An 18,413-nucleotide genomic window follows, 5' to 3' on the forward strand; every position below is an offset into this window, starting at 1 on the left:
GCATACCACACTTCAGTGGAAACTGTGGTATAGTTTTGCTGTCTTCTTGATTTTTTTTTCCCTGCCTCTGTCCTAAGGCTCACGAATTTCTGTCCCTCAAAAATGCATAGAGATAATTGCAAAGAAAAATAAATATGTTTCTGCCTCCTTGAAGCATACATAAATCATCATTCCCATGTTCATAAACTCATGTTGAATCTGCCTTAGTGCTCTTGCCCAGACATGGATGATGTTTTATTTCCCCTTCTTTGAAAAATTCTAAGTTTCATCTCTTGTGAAATTGTCTTGGACTTTGCTTCAGATTCAAGTCCAATGTGTGTGAAGTCATACAGATGGGTGAGATCTGTTCCCAGAATCTGTGAGGTAACAGCAAGCTTTTCCCAGCCTTCCCAGACATCTCCCTATTTGGTCAACTATGGGAAGTTATAAGTGGTAGCTTTTCATATCATTACATTAATTATGCAGAGTGGGAGCATTTGTAAGCTTTCTGTAAAAAGAAAGAAAATCTACAGATTATAATTCTTTAATATTTGTGAAGTACTCACACTGCTCTACTTGCTCTACTTGTGGTCTCTATCTTTTACTGCTTCTAAATGTTCCACTCCTGAATTTTGAAAACTTGGATGTTTGAATTAACCCAGAATTCACTAATGGGGATTAGTCCTTATCTGAGACTTCAGACCTAACTTTTTCTTTTCTTATCATTGAAGCATGTTCATGAATGGTTTCCTTGCCTTTATTTTTCTAAATGGTTACAGAAAGTTCATTCATTTTGATGAACACAATACTCTTCAAAATTTCATAGTGCAAACATATAATTTATTATCTCTTGGGTATTATCTAACATACCATGGAGAGATGAGAGCTTTGCCCAAGCCTCACCCTCCAAGAACTTTTGTAAATTTATTTGCTGGGCCCCTGGTATCTCCAATCTCATCTCTAACAACTTCATCTGCATTCACAACTCAATTTCGGTATCTACTGAGCACTTACTATGTGTCACATCTGTGCTAGGGACAAGAAGATAACTAAGAAATGGCTCTGCTCCAGTGAAACCCGGTCCTGAGGTAAGGTAGAGAGGGACAACGTGGGAAGAGATGACACACATAGACTTAATTACAATATAATGTGCCCAATTCTATAAAAAGAAAGAAATCGATTTTGTGGGATACCCTCCAGGAGAAAGTTTTTAACTCTGTTGGGGGGGTCTATTGGGAAAAAAGACTTCACAATGGACTTTTGAGTTGGTTTTGAAGAATGGATAGCAGTGTACCACAACCTGGAGAGGAGAAGGGAGTTCAGACAGGAAGTTAATGCTTTCAAATGTTTAGTGGCCCTGAATAGGCCAGGGTGGTTTGAAGAAGGTAAGAAAATTCATATAGTTGTAGTGTAAGGTATATGACCAGAGAATCTACAATATTGACTAGCTTCCCTTTATCATGTAAATAGTTATAGATTATTCTGTTTTACTGAATTTATAGGCACAGATTGAAAATGGGTAAGAATGGATATATCTACTGTCTTTGTCATTCTTTTGCTTAGTACTAACACTCAAAAGAGTTAAGAAGTCAGTTAACTGATACTCCCCTTCTCAAACTGGTTAATTTCCTGGAGCTCTGTATCATGATGTAGATAATCCCAGGCCTTGCTCTTATTTATCAGTTCAATGGCTGAGTAATCAGACCATCAGTGTCTCGCTTACTTGTATCAGCTCCCTGCCTCGCTGTCAGGAGCTGCTAGTTTCCAGATAGAGCTGCTGTGTGCCAGCTTTGAATACCAATTTAAAGATCCAAAACTTATTTTACTTCAAAAAGGTAAGGTGCTTCTAGCAAAAACTGACTGTTGGTACTGACATGTTTTATATAATTTTCCCCTTTACTGGAAGAGTACACTTTTACAAGTCACCTCATCAATCACTGAGTGAGTGACCATGAGATGGGGCCCAGGAGAGAAGTCTCGGGTAGCTTTTAACAGGTCTTTTCAGGGTTAATCTGGGATCTTAACAGATAATGTGACACCCAACATTACCTATATGTAATGCAAAATCATACCCCCTCCTCTGGCAAAGTAGAAACTAAATATTCAGTTTGTGCATTTTGCTTTGTGTTTATTCCTTGCCTGACATTTCAAAAAGTGTAAGAACTGATGGGGTATATATTGTATTAGAGGTATCACAATCAGAGAGAAGGAGAGGTGACAAAGAAAAACAAAAAGAATGTGAGGAAGAAGAAAGAGTAGGAAAGTGATTGGGTGAGGGCAGGATTGGTGTGCTCTCTGTGAGTCTAGACAGAGATGCCACATGATTTAATATCAAAGGTCAATAGCTGGGAGATGACAGAACATATAGAGGTAGACAGCCAGGGAGGAAGGGAGTAAAAATCCTTTTTGTTGAAAGCTGTGTGTAGCACTTGTGCAAATTTCCCTTGGGATCGTAGCCTTCTCTTTCATGAACTTCTCACTCCTGTTATTTCTAGTTCCGGACCATCTGATCAGAGACTACTGGAATTTCCAGCTCTCTAGGCACTAATTTTAGGGGCTGAAACAGCAACCCCTCTGCAGCTCCTACCACAACTGCCACTGCCCTGCTGGGCTGTGGGGTTGTGCCAGCCCAAGCACTCTTGCCCAGGAAATGGAAGGTGGCATTTAAGTGGCACTTAAGATTCTCCTATCCAATCCTAAAGGCTCTGAATCAGGCCAATTCTAAATTAAGCTTTCTTGGGTAAATGAATAAGGATCCAAGAAACCTCAGAGTGGAAAAAAAGAGATCTGAAAAAAAAGAGATAGCCCCCAGTTTTGACAGGTATTAACATGATTCAATGTTTCTCTGACTTATTTTTATGCTCCAAGTATTTTAGTGTTAAAATTTTAAAATGCAATTTAATCGAATCTCAATATTTAAAATACCTAAATGATATCACAGATCTTGAAGAGATTTCTTTTTGACTTACAAGGAAATTGTGGCTCAGGAAAAGCAAATGCGTCAATCAAAGTCTCATAACTGGCAAAGGATGAAAAACCAAACCTGGTATAGATTAGAATGTGATTTTCTTCAAGATATGTGCTTTTCTAGGATATGCAACAAAAAGGATATAAAGGAAAATAAGTTTATTTGTATATCACAATATTTTTTAGGTCTTTCATAAAGTAATTTTGGAGTGACTACCTGCCATTTTTTTTTTATATTGCTCATCTAGAGGGTAATTGCCTGGTGTCTCCCAATAACATTACCCAGAACTAGTGCTATGAAGGAAAGCTGGTAGAAGTCTATGGCTCAGATGCTCTGTCTTGACCTCAGAACAATTACTTTCCCTGAACAAAATGCACACTAAGGAATGCCAGTGCCTACTGTTCTGGAAGAGGACAGTGTTTGTCTTAGGATTCATACCCAGATTTCCACAGAGTACTCTGAGACACAGCACTGGGTCACTGGGCTGAAGCTCTGTGCCGAAGCAAAGTGGTGTTTAAACCATTAGACTGAGAGCTTGTGCACCATGGGCCATAGCCATCTTCCAAATGTAACCCAACTGTGGTTTGAGATTTGTCTGTGTGGGGTACTGGAAAGAATGCTGGTTTGGGTTGGGCACACTAAATTCTAGTCCCTGATTGGGCTTCTAATCAGGTGGTCCAGAGTAAATCCTGTGAACTCCCTGAGCATTCTTCACTCATCTATAAAGTATCTCTGTCTTCTCTCTATATAGAGTTGTTCCAACTGGCAAGTAAGGTAACAGATATGAGGAATATTTGTAAATGTAATGGGTTAAAGAAATATAGATTGCTATCAATGTTTATATTCCTAATATTTGAATAGTATTAAAGTTAAGCTTTTGACTGTATGCTGTCAAATGTACCCTAACAGGCCTTATATGCTAAAATACAACTAAGGATTACAGCCAAAGTTTCTTGACAAACATGATGCTACAGAGGAAAATACTCTGGTTTTACTGTGCTTTGGCATAATCAGATTGGCAAAGATATGTCAATAAACTGAGGGCTTCTGGGATGTATTCACATTCTGTGCATTGTTGTTTCAAAAAATCTTTTTCCTTTTGACTTGTTCTCTGTACTAGATCTTCATTTCTCAGCAAGCTCCAAATACTAATTTTTAAAATTAAAACTAAAAAAAATTTCCTTCTTTTAGATATTTTTTCTCCCAATAATTTTGCTCCATTATATCCTGTCAAATGTTATTAATAAATTCAATCATTCATTCAACTAATATATATTAAAAGCTATTGTGTACCATTACTACTCAAAGGATAGATTAATGAACAAAACAGACAAAATTCCCTGTCATCATCATCATGTTTTGTATTTATATGGTATTTCAACATGTCTCAATCTGTATGGTAGAATCTTCTAATGCATTTAAGTGACCAACTTCTGATGGTCAATGTTCTGTCCTACTTGTCCACCTCTATTTCCATCCTAGAACACTGGGGTTCTAGATCTACCCTGCCACTCTTCTCTCCCCAAAATCAACTTTTGAACTTTATTCAAGGTAAAAGCTATCAGATAATCCATCTTTGGATGATGTTAGCCAAAGATGAGCAGTTCCAAGGTAATTATTTATCTATGAGATTCATAGCCTTCTACTTTGAATATTGTACTAATCCCCAGCCCCAGAACATATTTAGAGTCTTAATCCTCCTAGGTCACTTAGCATTGCTGCAGAAAGTTTACAGAATTTGGTAAACAGTCCATTGCACATTCTGGTTACTTCACATTGGTTAGGCCCTTACTAAGCAGAACAAAATCCGTATTTGTCTTTGTTGAAAACATAATGGCCTCTCTACCAATGCTAGTTGAAACTTTTTTTCCTCAGGAATCTTATCTATTTTCATTGCTACAACAACCATTTGTATTTAGATGTCTTCAAAATTTCTGGTCTAGTCCATAATACCACTTGAGCTCAAGGTCTTCTCCACTGGATATCTCCATTGGAGTCCTCTTTTGGAACTTAACAGTTCTGAATGTGTGCTTATCTTCTTTTGGTTTTAAATAGCTTTCTCTCAACATGGTCCCATATTTATCAAACTCCTAATAACTCAAAATAATTTTAGATTTCTCTTTCTCCTTTTTAATGACATTAGATATACCATTCAGATCAATTAATTCTTTCTCTGATATGTTATTTGATTCTTCAGTTACCTCCTATTTGAACTCCATCATTAGAGTTCAAACCCCATGCTTTACCTTCTTTAAATATCTCAAATCTACTTCTTTAAATATCTCAAATCTACTACTGGCCCATGCACATTCTGTGGGCATTCTTATATTTGCATATTCTTTCTATCGTCTTGGAACACCCTTCTCTTCCTGTTCTGCTTACCTGTGTCCTACCTTTTTTTAAGGCTCAACCCAAAACTATAGTTCATTATAAACATTTCCTAGTTGTACCAATCTAAAGAATCTCTCCAATAATAATATATTTACTATATTTTTCAATTTAACATATATTGCAATGAAAATTTGTTTAAATATCTAACTTTCCATATTTTTCTCTGATCCAATTCATGACCTGGGACTGAAAAGCTGATTACAGTGATAACAGAAAAGGTCTTGAATTCTAGGGTAACAAATTTGTATTTGAATCAGAACTATTTTAAGAGGGTTTTTCTAGTGTCAGTGTGCTCCATGTAGATATGTGTGTGTGTGAGTGAGAGGAAAAAGTGAAAATGAGGAATGGGAAACTGAGTGGAGAGGGAGAAAGAGGACAGAGAGGCCAGTTACAAAGCCTGACAGTAGTCAACTTAAAGGTAGTAAGAATTTGAATTAAATTAGAGACAGTGGACAAAGAAGATATAAAAATGAATGATATATATAGAAGGAGAATCAACAAATTTTAACAGCTGAGTTGTTAAGAGTAAGGGAGAAAAGGAATAATTATAAGTCAAGTAACACTGAATATTCATTCAACAGATAGTCATTGAACACTCAGTGTAATACACACTCTAGGTGATGCCAATCGAGCAGTAAAAAAGGCAGGCACAGTCCCAATGCTCATAGAGTTCACATTCTACTGAATAACACCAAAATTGCAACCTGAATGATTGGAAGATGATGAGGCCATTAATATAAAAAGTAAATACAGAAATGGGAAGTTTCAGAGTAAGGTTAATATATTTAGTTTCGTACATAATTATTGTGTGCTCACTCTGTGTCACACACAGTACTTAAATCTTAACTATTTCACATGTACTAATTAATCCATGTTATAACCCTATGAATTAGGCATTATTATTATCCCCTTTACACAGATGAGGAAAAAAGGCATACAAGAGCTAAATAATTGAGTTAAGCTTTATATACTATTAAGTGAAGGAATAAGGATCAAACAAAGGTAGACCAGCTCTTTTTTTGTTGTTGTTTTGTTTTGTTCTGAGTATAGTTGACACACAATGTTATATTAGTTTCAGGTGTGCAACATAGCAATTTAACTTCTCTATAAATTATGCTATATTCACCACAAGTATAGCTATCATCTTACAATGTTATTACAGTATCATTGACTATATTCCCTATTCTATGCCTTTTATTTCCATGACTTATTAACTCCCTAACTGGAATCCTCTACCTCCCACTCCTCTTCACCCATTATGCCCATCCTCTCCCCCCTTCCTTTTAGCAACCATCAGTTTGATCTCTGCATTTATAGATCTGATTATGCTTTTTGTTTATTGACTTGTCTTGTTTTTTTAGACTTCCCATATGAGTGAAATCACATAGTATTTGTCTTTTTCAGTCTGACTTACTTCACTTAGCATAATATCCATCAGATCCATCTAAAGGGTAGCCCAACTCTTGAGTCCACAGTCTTATCACTAAGACATATTGGTTTGTAGATGCTTTGGGACTTGACAGAGAATTTTGGAATGTAAATGGAATGCATAAAATTGGTTTAGAAAGAATTAAGTTATCTATATACAGATAAACATTTGGGAATCATCTACATATGAGAAATACTTAAATCATGAAACTAAGTGACATTGTTCAGAAAAATTATGAAGAAACAAATTAATTGTATATCCTACAATTCTTCCATTGGCTTTTGTGTACATTATAAGTTTCTAATTCATTTCATATTCTTCTGGCTACTTCTTACCAGTCTCTTTTCCTTTATTCACTTTAAGTTGGCTTCTCAGGACTCCTTTTTAATATATCCACTCTTCTTACTTAACATATTCTGACTGGGTGGTCTTATATTAACCCACGACATCTGTTATTATTTGTGTGGTAACAAGTCTGAATGCTCAGTCCAGTCATCTTTCCTGAGCTCAAGATCCAAACATTTGATAACCTCCTATTCAGTTAGACAGTGAAGTCACCTTAAATCCAATGTGAGCAAATGGAATTTATCTTCTATATTTCCAAACCTCCTTTACTTTAAAGCCTCATCTTCATGAATGGAACCATTATTCACTGCAGCATCAAGACTAGAAAAACTGGGGTCATTTTGGACCTTTCTTTTTCATTTATTCTTCCATTCCTCCATCTAATAGGTGAACAAATATGTTTTAAATTTTTCTCGTATGCATCATAGGTGATCCAGTCTTGCTTTCATTCAATCACTTTTATGATGGATTTATGCAATTGCTACTTAATGAGTGTTCCATAACACTTTCAGCATAATTGTTAAATTTAAATATCAAATTCTTGTCAAATTCTTTCTTAAGAATCTTAAGAATCTTTTCTTTCTTAAAATCTTTAGCACAGTTTCCTTATCTGCCTTTTAACCTACTTTACTGTTGCCATTATCATGCACACTTTACTCTTTAGCAATTTCCCAAACACATCGTTGAGTCACTATTATGTGCTTTGTCCATTCTAGTCCCTCTGTTGAGAATACGCCTACCCTGTTTCACTTGGCTGAAACCTACTAGTCATTCAGAATTTTTAAAATTTATTTTTACTTTTTAATTTAATTTTTTCAGTTTTCCAAGATTCATTCTTTATGCACCACACCCAGTGCTCCATGCAATCCATACCTGCCCTCCTTAATACCCACCACCAGGCTCACCCATCTCCCCATGCCCCCTCACAAACCCTGTTTGTTTCTCAGATTCCAGAATCTCTCATGCTTCGTCATCCCCTCCAACTTCCCCCATTTCACTTTTTCTTTCCTTCTCCTAATGTCCTCCATATTACTTCTTATGCTCCACAAGTAAGTGAAACCATATGATAATTGACTTTCTCTGCTTGACTTATTTCACACAGCATAATCTCTTCCAGTCCCGTCCATGATGATACAAAAGTTGGGTATTCATCCTTTCTGATGGAGGCACAATACTCCATTGTATATATGGACCATATCTTCTTTATCCATTCATCTGTTGAAGGCCATTTCGGCTCCCTACAGTTTGGCGATTGTGGCCATTGCTGCTATGAACATTGGGGTACAGAGGGCCCTTCTGTTCACTACATCTGTATCTTTGGGGTAGATACCCAGTAGTGCAATTAAAGGTCATAGGGTAGCTCTTTTTTTAATTTCTTAAGGAATCACCACACTGTTTTCTAAAGTGGCTGCAACAACTTGCATTCCCACCAACAATATAAGAGGGTTCCCCTTTCTCCACATCCTCTCCAACACTTGTTGTTTACTGCCTTGTTAATTTTGGCCATTCTAACTGGTGTAAGGTGCTATCTCAATGTGGTTTTGATTTGAATCTCCCTGATGGCTAATGATGATGAACATTTTCTCATGTGTCTGTTAGCCATTTTTATTGTATCCCTTCTTTGGAGAAGTGTCTATTCATGTCTTCTGCCTATTTTCTGACAGGCTTATTTGTTCTGTGTGTGTTGAGTTTGAGGAGTTCTTTATAGATCTTGAATATCAGCCGTTTTTCTATGGTGTCATTTGAGAATATCTTATCCCATTCCATGGCTTGCCTCTGTTTTGTTGACTGTTTCCTTTGCTGTGCAGAAGCTTTTGACTTGGTAAGGTCCCAAAAGTTCATTTTTGGTTTTGTTTCCTTTGCCTTTGGAGACATGTCTTGCAAGAAGCTTCTGTGGCCAATGTTGAAGAGGTTACTGCCTATGTTCTCCTCTCGGATTTTGATAGATTCCTGCCTCATGTTGAGGTCATTTATCCATTTCGAGTTTATCTTTATGTATGGTGTAAGAGAATGGTCAAGTTTCATTCTTCTACACATAGCTGTCCAATTTCCCCAGCATCATTTATTGACGAGACTTTTTTCCACTGTATACTTTTTCTTGCTTTGTTGCACATTATTTGACCACAGAGTTGCAGGCCCTTATCTAGACTCTCTGCTCCACTGGTCTGTATGTCTATTTTTGGACCAGTAGCATGCTGTCTTGGTGATCACAGCTTTGTGAGTGAAGCCTGAAATCAGGCAATGTGATGCTCCCAGTTTCATTTTCCTTTTCAGACATTTCCTTAGCAATTTGGGGTCTTTTTTTTACTTCCATACAAAATTTAGGATACTTTGTTCTAGCACTTTGAAAATGCCGGAGGAATTTTGCATTGAAAGTATACTCTGAGCGGTATAAATATTTTAATGTATATTCTTTTGATCCATGAGCACAGATGCTTTTCCATTTTGTGCATTCTTCAATTTCTTTCATGAGTGTTCTATAGTTCCTCGCGTACACATCCTTTTCCTCTTTGGTTAGGTTAATTCCCAGGTATCTTATGGTTCTTGGTGCTATAGTAAATGGAATCAATTCTCTAATTTCCCTTTCTGTATTTTCATTGTTAGTGTATAAGAAAGCAACTGATTTCTGTGCACTGATTTTGTATCCTGCCACATTACTGAATTGCTGTATGAGTTCTAGCAGTTTGGGGATGGAGCCTTTTGGGTTTTCCATATAAAGTATCATGTCACCTGCGAAGAGAGAGAGTTTGACTTCTTCTTTGCCAATTTGAAAGCAGAAGCTTAACCCACAAAGCCACCCAGGCACCCCTTCTTTGCCAATTTGAATACCTTTTATTTATTTTTGTTGTCTGATTGCTGCTGCCAGGACTTCTAGTACTATGTTGAACAACAGTGGTGAGAGTGGGCATCCTTGTCATGTTCCTGATCTCAAAGGGAAGGCTGTCAGCTTTTCCCCATTGAGAATGATACTCACTGCGGAGTTTTTCATAGATCTATTTTATGAAGTTGAGGAATGTTCCCTCTATGCCTATACTTTGAAGAGTTTTAATCAGGAATGGATGTTGTGTTTTGTCAAATGCTTTTTCTGCATCAAATGAAAGGACCATGTGGTTCTTCTCTCTTTTCTTATTGATTTGTTCTATGACATTGACTGATTTGCAACTGTTGAACCACCCTTGCATCCCAGGGATAAATCCCACCTGGTCATGGTGGATAATCTTTCTAATGTAGTCTTGGATCCAATTAGCTAGGATCATGTTGAGAATCTTGGCATCCATACTTGTCAGGGATATTGGTCTGAAATTCTCCTTTTTGATGGGGTCTTTGCCCGGTTTGGGGGTCAGGGTAATGCTGGCTTCATAGAAAGAGTCTGGAAGTTTCCCTTCTGTTTCTATTTTTTGAAAAAGCTTCAGGAGAATAGGTATTATTTCTTCTATTCCCCAGGGAATCTGTCAGGTGGTGGGCTCTTGTTTTTGGGGAGGTTTTTGATCACTGCTTCAATCCTGTTACTAGATATTGGTCTATTCACATTGTCAATTTCATCCTGAATCAGTCTTGGAAGCTTATAGGTTTCCAGGAATGCATCCATTTCGTCTAGGTTGCTTGACTTATTGGCATATAACTGTTGATAATAATTTCTGATGATTGTTTCTATTTCCTTGGTGTCATGATCTCTCCCCTTTCATTCATAATTTTATTAATTTGGGTTCTCTCTCTCTTAGTTTGGATTAGTTTGGCCAGTGGTTTATTGATCTTATTGATTCTTCCAAAGAACCAGCTTGTAGTTTCGTTGATGTGTGCTACTCTATCTCTAGCTTCTACCTCATGGATCTCTGTTCTAATCTTGATTATTTCCCTTCTTGTGCATCAGGTTGGCCTAATTCATTGTTGATTTTCCAGTTCTTTAAGGTGTAAAGAGAGTTGGTGTATTCTGGATTTTTCAATTTTTTTTGAGTGAGGCTTGGATGGCTATGTATTTCCCCCTTAGGACCACCTTTCCTGTATCCCATAGGTTTTGGACCAGTGTGTCTTCATTCTCATTGGTTTCCATGAATTGTTTAAGTTCTTTGATTTCCTGGTTGATCCAAACATTCTTTTTTTTTTTTTTTTAAAGATTTTATTTATTTACTTGAGAGAGAGAGAGAGAGAGAGCATGAGCAAGGAGAAGGTCAGAGGAAGAAGCAGACTCCCCATGGAGCTGGGAGCCCGATGCGGGACTCGATCCCGGGACTCCAGGATCATGACCTGAGCTGAAAGCAGTCGTCCAACCAACTGAGCCACCCAGGCGATCCAAACATTCTTAAGCAGGGTGGTCTTTAGCTTCCAAGTGTTTGAATTCCTTCCAAACTTTTTCTTGTGGTTGCGTTCCGGTTTCAAAGCACTGTGGTCTGAGAATATGCAGGGAGTAATCTCAGTCTTTTGGTATTGGTTGAGCCCTGATTGTGACCCAGTATGTGGTCTATTCTGGAGAAAGTTCCATGTGCGTTCGAGAAGAATGAGTATTCTGTTGTTTTAGGGTGGAATGTTCTGTATGTATCTGTGAGGTCCATCTGGTCCAATGTGTCATTCAAAGCTCTTGTTTCTTTATTGATTTTCTGCTTGGATGATCTGCTATTACTGAGAGTGGTGTGTTAAGATCCCCTACAATTAATATGTTCATATCAATATGACTCTTTATTTTGATTAACAGTTGACTCATGTAGTTGGCTGCTCCCATATTGGGGGCATAAATATTTACAATTGTTAGATCTTCTTGGTGGATGGGCCCTTTAAGAATGATGTAGTGTCCTTCTGTATCTCTGACTACAGTCTTTAGCTTAAAATTTAATTTCTCTGATACCCCAGCTTTCTTTTGAGGCCTGTTGGCATGAAAGATGGTTCTCCATCCCTTCGCTTTCAGTCTGGATGTATCTTCAGGTTCCAAGTGGGTCTCTTGTAGACAGCATATGGATGGGTCCTGTTGTTTTATGCAGGCTGCAACCCTGTGCCATTTTATGGGAGCATTTAGGCCATTCAAGTTGAGAGTGATTATTGGAAGATACATTTTTATTAACATCATGTTACCTGTGAATTCCTTGTTCCTATTGTTTGTCTCTGTAAATTTCTGCTCTATGCCACTCTTGGGTTCTTTCTTCTTTTATAGAACCCCCCTTCAATATTTCTTGTAGTGCCGGCTTGGTGGTCACATACCCTTTTAAACCTTGCCAGTCTTGTAATCTCTTTATCTCTCCATGCATTTTGAATGTTAGCCTTGCTGGATAAAGTATTCTTGGCTGGATGTTCTTCTCATTTAGTGCCCTGAATATGTCTTGCCAGCTTTTTTGGGCTTGCCAGGTTTCTGTGGACAGTCTGACATTATTCTGATGAACATTCCTCTTCATAAGGAAACTATTCCCCCTAGCTGCCCTCAGAAGCTCTTGTCTAAAATTACAATTCATGAGTTTCACAATCAAGTGTATTGGATGTTTTTCTAGACTTGTTGATATTGGGGAGTGTCCTTTCTGCCTCTAGGACAGAAACACTTGTTCCACTCCTCAGATTAGGGAAATACTCATCTAGAATTTATTCAACTATATCTTCTAGTCTTCTCTCTTTCTCCACCCCGTCAGGTATCCCAGTAATTCTGATGTTGGAACATTTTATGGTGTCTTTTATTTTCCTAGTTCTGTTTTCATGGCTTCTAAGCTGTTTGTTCTGGGCCTCCTCCTGATTCTTCTTTTCTATCAGTTTTTCTTCTAGATCACTAATTCTGTTTTCTGCCTTGGTTACCATAGGTGTTAGAGTATTTAGATTTGATTGGATCTCATGGATAGCATTTTTAACTTCTGCCAGATCAACTCTCATTTCTGCCCTCAGAGATTCTATGTTGTCACTAATGGTCTTCTCCAACCTTGCCATTGCCTGGATAACTGTTACCCTGAATTCCCTTTCTGACATACTGTTTATGTCCATATCCAATAGGTCTGTGGCAGAGGGCACAGTCTATTAATTTTTCCTCTGTTGTGTGTTCCTCCTCCTAGTCATTTTGGTGAGAGTTGGTTGAGGGGATGTATAGCTGAATATATCAACCATGATCCAGACTACGTATACCCAGGTCCAAGCAGAAGCATTGATCTGTTTCAGCAATGAAATTACATCAGCACTTGGTGGTTCCAGCTACTTTAGATGGATCCAGTGTCACCAGGCTCTTGGCTAGCTCTACTAAAACTGCACCCCCAGCACGTCCAGGTGCCTGCTGGCTCCCACAGCACCAGGATTCTCTTGGCACACCACACAGTGTCCTCCACCAGAGGTTCCCTGGCCAGAAGCTGTCCTTCATAATTTTGATGAAATTTTACCACCATCAACCCAGAAGCCTCCATAGAGTTTCTTCTCCCCCCCAGTACTGATTTGGATGTCCTTCTATATTCCTATCTTGTACCATATGTTCCTCAGCCATCATATGAGGACAGCACAGTCCTCACCATCTCATATTTGTTGATTTATTAGTCTACTTTCTCTTTACCTGTAAGTTCCTTGAACAAGAACCATATCTACACATCTTTGTAGTCCTAGCATATATTACAGCCTGGGTACACAGTGTGAACCCAGTAAATTTGTTAAAAGGATGATTAATTAGGAACAGGAAATATTCCTTCCAATAATACCCACACCCCATTTGGAACTCTATAGTGTGAGAACTTTTTCAAAGAAAAATGGAAATAATTATAGAACTATGAGGAAAGACAAATGGACGTTGAGATTATTCATTATTATTATTGGTGACATAGAGAGATGACCCTGTAGCATCTCATTATTATTAAATGCTCTTGTATAAGTATCAAATCTGAACTGTAAGCTACATGAAAGAGTGGTATAACTCTTATTTTGTTTATGCTGAACTCGCTGCACTTGGCATGTGTTAGGAGTAAATAAACATTTATTAAAATCTGTTGAATGAGAACAGTAGCAGGCATTCAAGATAGATAGAATATATGCTGCTAATATTGATAAAAATTAAAATGTGTTTCTAAAAAATGTTTTGTGTTGATATTTTTGGAGGTCTTTTTGCATTATCTTTTAACCTTTGTATGCATGTTGCCAGTGTCTCTCACCATTTTTGTTTTGTTTTATTTAGTTAAACCTTTTAATTTTTCTTTTATTGTTTTTGTGTTTTACATTATGCATATGAAGGCTTTCCTACAGTAGGGCTGGGAAAATATTTCTCGACATTTTACAGTTTTATTTATCTATGTTAAGATCTTTAATCTATCTGGAATTTATGTTTGTATACAATATATTTTGATTTAATGATTAATGCATACTCTGTTGTGTATTACTTTGGGCCTTTGTAGTTTTCAATTTTGTCCTGGCTTGATTGTGAAAGACAGGGAATATGTGTTCATCTTATTTATAAAATCATCCTAGAATGTGTTGGCAGAATGTTTCCAAAGCTACTTCAATGCCTTCAGTTCCTTGAATTCTTTTTTTCCTAATTGAATACACTTGATCTTTTGTGATAGGACTCCAAGTCATTAAACTTGTACTTTTTGTAAATACAGTATATGTTTTTGGTCAGAGGTCTCTAAGGTTTTTATTTATGGATAATTCATTGCCCCAAACCAATAGTGAAAACTAGTGATCTTTTAAACATGGAAACACCCTGTAATTTTCTCTGGCATTGCAACAACTTTGATGTTCATCTTTCTCTTTTCTGGCTAAACCTATATACACTTAAGTACAGGATCACATTAAGAAAATGCTCAGACCACATGTAAACAACCTGTGGCTAGACAATTCCTGAATCCTATGCTATGTCCAATTTTCAAAGGATGTAAGCTTCTGTGTTGTTTTCTCTACCATATATTTTTCCACAAAAGTCCTACTTACTACTTTATCATGAACCGATGTATTTGGGCATAAGTCTAGACATGCTGTGATTTGAAGGTCTATCCCTTCCTGCCTACCCCACCCTTTTGTCCTCTGAAGAGGGGTTTGAATATCTCTTGCCCTGCGACATAGCTCTGTGGGTATGTCTAGCCAGTGCATCCTGGGAAAAAGATCTAGAAGGAAGTGTTAAGAAATCAGAATAAATTTCAATCATTTTCAGATGAAAATAAGATGACTATTATAATAAGAAAAGAAAAGAAGGGCAAAGGAGATTGAGTTAAGTTCAGTAAACTGGTGATCAGTTTTATTTTTCAAAAAAATAAATTTACCACCTTAAAGGAAAGGGAAAAAAAAAGAAACTTTCTGTGAATGTATGTGATAAATCAGATGATTCCATAACATTTAAGTATATCAGTTGGTGGAAAACAAACCCGGAACTTCTGTTCATTTTGTCAGTCGATTTTATACACTAAATCAGGAACCTGTTTCTCTCAGCTTTTCCTTCATCTCCTTTCCCTTAGTAGTTAAGATATGACTCACCAGGATTGATTATACAGCTGACAAAAACAACCATGAGAAGGCAGGATAAGGGAGAAGTGGGGGTGAACAACATTCATTAAATATGATAGAAACATCCCCATTTATAGCTCCTATGCAGGAGAGTGCTAAGCATGTTCCAGAGCTCAGAGGTGGAAAACGGAGCCTCTATAACAAGCCCAGGACTAAGAGTCCCCATGGAATATTTTGTCAGAATGGGCAGGGCCACAGGATATAAAGTGGACGGGCCCTCACCACTGCACATTGTAACCACTTGAATGAAGAAGTCAATGATGTACTTTACAGAAGGACATAAGCACAAGCCTGGGGAGGAGGATTGAATGTAGTGAAATATGGCCTTGCAAAACAGGCTGGCAGAATGGTTGAAACAAACAAAAGTTTAACAGGGATAAATATAATGCAGTCTTTTAATTTAAAATGTAGAAGATTCAGTCTTTTAATTTAAAATAAATATGCTCTTTAACCCAGTAATTTCTAGCTATACTTTCACATGGTCAAAGACACATACACACAAATTCATGATCTTTGCAGTCTTTTGTGTAATTGCACACTGAAGACACAAGTAATACTCTTCAGTAAGAGCTTATATTATGTGACTCAGTGGAAACTTGTAGTGGATTAAAGATACATCTATATATGCTGGTACAGAATAATGCAGTATGGATAATCCAAATGTATTATCAGATGAGAAAAGCATTCTATGATGCTAACCATACAGTATTCCTTAATACTAAAGGAAAAATAAAGAAAATGGAGTCGTCAGGGGTAGCTGGGAATGCACTGTTGGGAAAGAAAGCGTATTCTAAGCAGCGAAGATGGAATGTGCAATTAACATAGGTGAGAAAGAGCATAGATATTTAGGAAATAGTGAGTAGTCCACTTAGGATATATACCAAATCACCTAGTTACTAATTTTATATTATCATTTCCTTCTCTTGAATATGGTCATGAATGTCAGTGTAAATGTGTATGTAACCAAAAAAGAAAACAATTCCTGGTCACTTAAAGTAATACCAACATTATTAGAAATGACTCAAGCAAACACATAGGCAGGGCCTGATCACATAGACAACACCCTGACTTTCAGTAATAGAAGCCATCCGCTCCTCCCAAAGTAGAGATATGAACCCTTTTGGTTATAGTGTGAAATCAACTTTAACCATCTTCCATAGCAACAACAGAATCAACGCCAGCCTTCTAAGTAAACAGGCACCTATTATACCACCTATTGGCAGAGAAGGCAAACATTTACTTGCCATACTGATAAATATGATAATTTAAGTTTCCTTCTGTAATATTGAGTTAATTTTGGAATATTATTTGCTAGTGTATGTGTATTAACTTGTAGCTTTACACTATATTACTATATTTATCCTAATTTGTAGACCCAAATTCTATAGTAGATTTGCTTAAAGTCTGTTTTAGAATCATGGTTTCAACCTCATAAGTCTTATGGTTAAGCCATGATGGTACCACAGTTAGTGCAGGTATCACATCATCGACCAAAGTATAAAGTGGGGACAATTTCTCCTTTGTGTCCTCCCAGTCTTTGTATGCAGGATCCCATCTTAATGCTTCTGTTCTCCTAGTGACCAAAGAATTCTATTCATAGATCCCTTGCTGAACCTAACTCTCTGGAAGTCACCATGGAAACCAGATATACATTGGTCAAAGCTGCTCTGAAACAGAACAGAAGATGTCCCAGTGGAAAGGACTTTTTCACTTCTTCAGCAACTGTTTCTCTAATTCATTCTTAAGATTTGTAGACACAAGTAAGTGTAGTATGATGATAAATGTTTGTTTGAATAATTTCTAATAATGTTGGTGTTACTTTAAGTAACCAGGAATTGTTTTCTTTTTTGGTTATCATACACGTTCACTCTGACATTCATGACCATATTCAAGAGGAGAAAATGATAATATAAAATAAGTAACTAGGTGATTTGGTATATATCCTAGGTGGACTACTCACTATTTCCTGAATATCTATGCTCTTTCTCACCTATGTTAATTGCACATTCCATCTTCACTGCTTAGAATACGCTTTCTTTCCCAACAGTGCATTCTCAGTTACCCCGAAGACTCCATTTTCTTTATCTTTCCTTTAGTATTAGGGAATACTGTATGGTTAGCATTATAGGATGTTTTTCTCATCTAAATGTAATTTCTACTTTTTTTCAAAGGACTCTTGACTTTTTGTTTTCTTACTCCATGGTATCTTGAAGCTCTTCCCCAGCCACCTACATATATGGCTGGTCATTAACTAATGTGTCACTTGATTTTCATTCTGGAAAAATTCTGGGTTGCTCTAGATGAGCTCTAGGATGCTCATCTCCTTCAGTATAATGGGTTGTGAAATATGAACGTTGGACTAGGTTTTCTCTAATGTACCACTGGGCTTTAAAGCTCTATAATTCTGTGATTCTTATTTCTGTAAGTCAGCTGATGATATTTTTGGTGACTTGGAAGTTGGTTTTCACAATTATACTCCCCTGCCTGTTTGGCACGAGCTGCCTGTTCACCCTGTACTCCACAGACCTCCTTCTCACATAGAAATCTCTTTGATCTCAAAGACAGCTCTGTAAGGTGCAGAGCAAAACAAATACCAGGCTATTTCCCTCCATGGTGCTCATGGCAGTATGAGTTGTCCAACGGAATAAGGAAGCTTGAAAAAAACTGATAGTACTATCCTTGAAGCAACATTTGCAAGTGCCAAATTAATTTCTATCAACACAAATATGTTATTTCAGGGAAGTTTCCCAAACATAAAAGGAATAGAATGAATGACATTTAAAAATGGTTTTGATTATCCATTTTCATAAATATAACAACACCCTGGGGGGAGGGGGGAAAACAACTCCTGTTTTTACCACT

General features: G+C 37.2%; 1 protein-coding gene across 1 annotated transcript in view; it reads right to left on the reverse strand.

Annotated features, from left to right (window-relative positions):
• The window catches only part of LOC122892073, a 162,046-nt gene that overhangs the window by 10,062 nt on the left and 133,571 nt on the right, over window positions 1-18,413 (reverse strand). The window lies entirely within an intron of this gene.

This window comes from Neovison vison, chromosome 1, assembly GCF_020171115.1.
Source record: "Neovison vison isolate M4711 chromosome 1, ASM_NN_V1, whole genome shotgun sequence".
NCBI lineage: Eukaryota > Metazoa > Chordata > Mammalia > Carnivora > Mustelidae > Neogale > Neogale vison.